Raw genomic sequence first — 6,592 nt, 5'->3', positions numbered from 1 at the left:
ATCAAAAGTGACATGCAAAAACATCCATAATGTAAAAAAAAAAAAAAAAACTATTTCAAATAAATGACTTTTGAACTTTATATTTATCAAAGAACCTTACAATTTATCACAGTTTCCACAAATATATTCCACTAAAAGTATCACGGTTCCCACAACAACAGCACGACTGTTCTCCACATTAATTGGAAACGTTTCTTAAAGACCAAAATAAATAATGGATGATCATTAAAAATAAATAAAAAAAAAACAGCTTTATCATTACTGGAATAAATTACAATCACAACAACACAAAAATCACAATATTACTGTTTTTACTTTTGGAATTAATAAATGCACTCTTGGTGAGCATTAGCGACTGGACGGACGGACGGACGGACGGACGGACGGACGGACAGACAGACAGACAGACAGACAGACAGATAGATAGATAGATAGATAGATAGATAGATAGATAGATAGATAGATAGATAGATAGATAGATAGATAGATAGATAGATAGATAGATAGATAGATAGATAGATGCACCCCTGTAACAGAGTTGAAATGAATTGTGACATCATTGTAGGCATTAATTAAAAGCCCTATGCTCCATCTGTGCTTCACCCCTCCACGCCATCATTAGAAGTAGCAATTAAATTACTGACGCCTCGCTTGTTTCAAACTGGAAAACTCTCAGAGGATACACTGCCTCTCATTGAGGATGAGGACAGAGCCGCCCACAGGCTGCCGGGTTTTCTGGGACACTAAGCACTGCGGGTCTGGGACAGTGTGGACTTGGCGGAGACAAGGTGATGCGGTCTTATAAGACATAAGACAATCCCATAAGCCCTCTGAAACACATCAAGGAGGATATAGCAAAGCAAGATTAGCATTTATACAGAAGAGGATCCTTAGCATGTGGTCAGACAGCTGAGAGATGTTTACTGTAACAAGAGTTACTCTTGCACATATCAAAGTCCTGCTGATTTAATCCCATTCTGTTGACAAAAAGCAGGTCAAGTTTGCTTAAACGAGAGAAATAGCATTGGAACATGAATAAATGTTAAGGTTTGAGTATTTAGTTGTTTTTGCATGTGATTTGGGCAACTATCCATCACTATTCTTGAGCAAACAGAACAGAGTGAAACGTGCAGTTTGCACTGAATCAAAGCATTACCGTTTACTTATTTGAGGAAAGTAGGCCTATGCATTGCTGTTTTCAAGGTTCCTGTAAATCAAGACAGAAAAGCATGAACCCAATCAAATTTTTAGCTGTAAGTAAGTCACTTCAAGGAGATCTATAATACCTGAAGGAAGTTGTCCGTTAGCATCCCGTTCATCTCAGTGGCATCTGGTTGGCTGGGCCGTCGAAGCACATGATTTGAAAGCTTAACCGCGTGTGACTCACCTTAGACCCGCCTGTAAATGACTTCATGATGGTTCTGATTGGCTGATAGCTCCACAAGCACTCCTTCACTAGTGACTTTTTACCATGGCTGCATACCAAATCACATAGGCTACTCTCGGAGTAGGAATAAGCATATTTCGCAATGTTCTATATAGCATGATGAATGTGTGTTGTATGAATATAATCCGGACGTAGGCTACTACATTCGGCATGTAGTCATGTTAACAAGGTCACTTCACTGCCATTCACAAATCTTCTCCCGTGGCCTCATGGGATAAAAGTGTCCATCGTATGCACACTTCAGAATCTTGCCGCAAGTAGTTAGTCATCTGGGCCTTTTTCGCCTACTCTTTTATGAATATTGTAGATTTGTACATACTACGCTTTTCACATAATGATTTTCGGCTACAAAATATGTGATTTCAGATGCAGGCCTTGAATCATTCAAGGACATATTCATGTTCATTTGAATGACCTTTAACCTGGGAAATGCAAAGAGGACATCTCTGATAGTTGTTTGTGACCACAAAGGTTTATGTCTTCATAATACAGCAGAAAGTGCTGGGGTTAGAAATAATAGACCTTTTTTCAGTCAAGGCACCCTTTGAAAATGTAAAAAACATTGTTGCACCCTACGCTAGTGTTGTCACGACAATACTACTTTGATACGATACCTTGAAATATATATATTTTTAACATTATCAATTTTTTTGTCCATCCATTTAAAGTCTAGGAAATTTCTTCTGAAGAGATCACTTTACATGATGGCATATTTAATTAAGTGTTTATTCATATATAAACATTGATCAATTACCATTGCAAATCTCACCTAAATGTTTACTCAGTGTATTTGTGTGTTTTTTTATTGGGATAATTTTGTCATAATTGCACAAGATAGCTTGTTTTAAATATATTTTATAATGTAATAATTTCACAGTTAATTTCCAAATTAATGTAGAAACAACATAAAGACAGTATATTTAAAAACTTTTTATGCTTTTTATTTCTCACTGATACCAATACTGTATACTGACATCTTTTTTTTAAATTCAATTTTAAACAATAATTATCGCCATTCAACAAAGCTATAAATTTTCACATTTATTAGACTTATATTAACTTTTAATTTAAGTGACCTTAAAACAATCTTCACATAAGCCCATAATAAATGTCATATTTGCCTGTGCCCTTCCTGTATCGAAATACACAGAAATTGAATAAAGTTATCAAACACTTTACAGTCTTCACTGCATAAATTATAAATCAAATATAGATTAAAGCGTTCTTTAGTCAAGAGCAGTGAGTAATTTTCTGTTACCTGTGTTCTTTGATTCTGCTGTCACTGCTTATTTGTTGTTATTAGAGACATCCGACGATCCGAGATTGATGGTACAAAATGATTTTTTTTTTTTTTATCTTTTACACATTTTTTTAGCCATTTGATGGAGTTTACACGGCACGCTCTAATAGACCATCAGTTCTCTGCATAAATCATGCAGGATTATTATCATTTACTAAAGCTAAAATTATTAATTGATCCAAAGCTGATATGAAATAAAATGTAACTTCTAGAATTGGTTTTAAGTTAAAGCACTAAAATGACTGACTGGAAATAATTAAAAAGTTGAACTAAAACTGAACTAAGAAGAAATTAAACCTAAACAGTATTAAAAATAACCTACTAACAAAAATGACAAAAACATATATCAAAATTACTACAAAAATTGAACAAAAATAAAATGAAATCTGAAAACATAAAATAAAAGTAAATTCAAATGATTAAAAATACCCCACTATAATAGTATGTTATACATTATGCTAAATAACACTTAGGTCTTTAAGTGTCCCCAAAGCAGATAGTGCCAGTTTAATCTAGTGTTTATTTTTGTCTCACCTGCCATCGCGACATCATAGAGAAACTATTGGGCAGGACGCATTACACAAACACTTTAAAGCACTCCTGTGGCCTTCTCCGTGGTGATCACCCCCAGAGGACACTCTTTCAGTCTCCTGTACTTCCAATCATGAACTACACGTCCCATAACACAATGACTCATTATGGTCTCATTCATTCCACCTGTGTGTGATTTAACTCGTTTGTGTTTGACTGACAATGGGGGGAAAACGACACCGTTTTCAACTAAAAACATAAAACTTTGTATGCGTTTTGGCCGTTCATTTACACGCAACAGCGTTTTGGGTGCCTGAACGCAACTCTCTGAAAAGGATGACGTCAGGCACATAATATTATGTGTTCAATCTATAGTATTTCATTGCCATCTAATGGCCTGGCAGCAGAATGCAGTGTTTTTAGTCTCTCAAAGGAACAACTTCTCCGTTTTAAGCATATTGTTGTCTTGTAAATATACCCTAAGCTCTGTGTTTTCACTCACTCGTTGCAAAGTCTTGTATGTTATTACACTGCGTTTCTGAGCATTATCCTGGTTTTCTGTGTCTTTTTTTTTTCTCATTTGGATAGTTTACCTGTAGTCTCGCGTAGCCAGACCTTCAGACTGACGGCTGAAGGTCTGGAATTCATAGCAGCCTTCTTTGGCCAAGGCCTGCCCATAAGGCCGTTTGACCGACATGTCAAACAACCAATTACAGTTCGTTTCGTTCAGCGTCACGTTTTAGGGCGTGGAAATGTCCCCACAACAACAGACCGGCGTGCAACAAGTCAGTCAGCATAGAAAATCAAAGAAGGAGAAGAAAACTTCAAGAGTCTGTGCCGTGAACCTCGCATACTTTTGAGAATCCTACGTTTAGCTGATCTTGATAAATGCTCATTGTCACTCATGTAAACACAACAGTTTTTCTTCCCGCAATCACACGTCTGCGCTTTGTTTCCCGGCGGACCGAAAATAAACGCGACACTCGCGCCACCCGGAAATCCGATAAAATTCAACCAATCAGATGACGACTTCGACATTCCTGAAGTGTTTCCAGTTAAGTGTACCATATGCATCAGACGTTTAGCCAACGTTCCGTGGGCGTGACGTCTAAGGCTGAGACTAGTTTACCTGTGACTTGCTTTTGACTTATTGCCTGTTCTGGATTGCCCTAATAAACCTGCATTTGGATCCTCAACCCAAGTCTCGGAGCAGTATGTAACACGTGTGTTCAACAACAGAGAAAATTCCCACTGTAGATGTTTGAAATCTATACACATCATTTTGTCCATACTTAGAGTTCTGAGTTTAGTGCAGGAACTATTTGCACAATTATATACGTGATTTCAGCAATTCTTTCACTGCCACATTTGGTAGAACAGGGCAGAAGTTAAGGACAAGTGCACTAGGTACAGCGGTCTATATAAATCCAACCCCATTATGATGCATTACAAATGAGCTCAGGGAACTCAGCATCTTGCTTAAGATAATTATCAGTGTCCTAACATGCTGGCAAACACCGCTAACATCACTCCAGATGACTGCACTATTTGTAATGTTCCAATTACACAAGATAGAGAGCTTAGTAAAAGCTCTATGTGGAGAGATTTTTGAGTTCACATATGAAGTCTTTTCAGTCCAACAAATTTAGTGAATTGTTTTTGAGTCATTTTACATTTCTGGGTATTCTAAAGTGGGTTTTTTAACCTTCTCAGAACTGCAAAACTCATTCAATACCATTGGTTGAGCTAATGTGTCTGGATGTTTAAACAATAAGAGCAAGCTTTAAAACTGCTGTTATTTTGGAGTTTTGTAAACATTATTCATTTTAGGGAAATTGAAGATTTAAAGTTTGAAGATGTCCATATACTAGCATTGAAGAAAATTCTCCAAAATGCTTTTTGATCTTTCACTTTCATTATATTGAAAAGAGTACCCGTGGTTTTCTTTGAAAATTCACATTTAATTATTTATTTATCTATATGATGATATGAAACATGTTTATATAATTGTGAAGTGCACTAAGGTGAAGTGACTGGAAATGTTTGTGTGGTTGGGTGTGTGCGTGTGGAAATTACCTTTATTATTTTTAAAAGGATTATTTCTCAGCCAATTGTGCAATACTATTGGTAGCCACTGTTTTGGACCGTTAAAGAAAGAGGAAGCCCTATGGACTGAATTGGCAGACCCTCCTATTTTCCTGCACTTTGTTTTCTTGTGCACTATAAGGATCAGACATCTTTGAATCAACTGATCCAAAAATGAAATCTTTGTAGTTGGGGAAAGAGTGGAAGTCTGGCGTTCGTAAGGAGTCTAGTCCTGTGTCCATGGGAAGGAAGGAACACACCAAGCCTCCCGGAGGGGATTGTTTTGATTGAGAAGCATGCGTTTGCCCCTGAGGAGGGTGAAGTTTGGGCTCGCGTCAGTGCTTTAAACAGTGGCACTGCCGAAATGGCCCATGATAAAATGACCCTAGGGAAGATGCAGAGGAAGAGAAGTCTCTCATTGCTAAACTGTTTTGCTTATTTACTATAATTTCTCCCAGCGTTTTTCTTTTTTTTTTTTACTGTGATTGCTTCCAGAATAAATAATGATCAAGCATGGGTTCATTCTCATTACGGTGTGCATGTCCCTTACTGAAGCCAGATAAGAGCCTCAGCTGCTCAACGCTGCTCTTCACAAAGCCTGACATGCACTGTTTCTCCCAAAAATACCACAAACACCTAACCAGAGGTCAATCTTACACTTGCCAAAGGTATTTACAATGTTTTTTTTTTTTATTGGAGATGTGTTGGACATCACAACTCATCTCTCCTCACAGGAATTTTCTCCACTGCATTGCAGCAGGCTCAAGTAACCAAAAACCTACATTAAAGCTAAAATATAGGGGTCGCTAGGGGTCGCTAACCTCTTACTATAACAGAGGCGTATATTGATGACGCAGTGAATAAGCGGAATCATAGAACTTGCTGTCATGCTGATGGATCTAAAAATGTTTATGGATGAGTGAAAACATTCATGTTTTTTAACATGACTGTGGTATGAAGCATGTTGCGATTGCTAATGAGAGACAGATATCAGCGCCACACGCGAGTCCCGCGGATATAAAGGAATGAGGACATTTCATTCTACCAAACCCACCCGCAAGTGCTGAATTAATACTCGCACAGGTCAGTTTATTTGACAAATTAAACTTGAGGTAACGCAGCGCTGTTTCACTTGGTCTAACGTTACACTATCATACTAAACAGCATTTGAGTGTGTTGAAAGTTATAATGCTATTCTATGTGTTAGTTTGTTGGCTATATGAGACTAG

This window comes from Rhinichthys klamathensis, unplaced genomic scaffold (genome assembly GCF_029890125.1).
Source record: "Rhinichthys klamathensis goyatoka isolate OS25496 unplaced genomic scaffold, OSU_Roscu_1.1 h1tg000338l_1, whole genome shotgun sequence".
NCBI classification, from domain to species: Eukaryota; Metazoa; Chordata; class Actinopteri; order Cypriniformes; family Leuciscidae; genus Rhinichthys; species Rhinichthys klamathensis.
Note: the sequence above shows the minus strand (reverse complement) of the source record.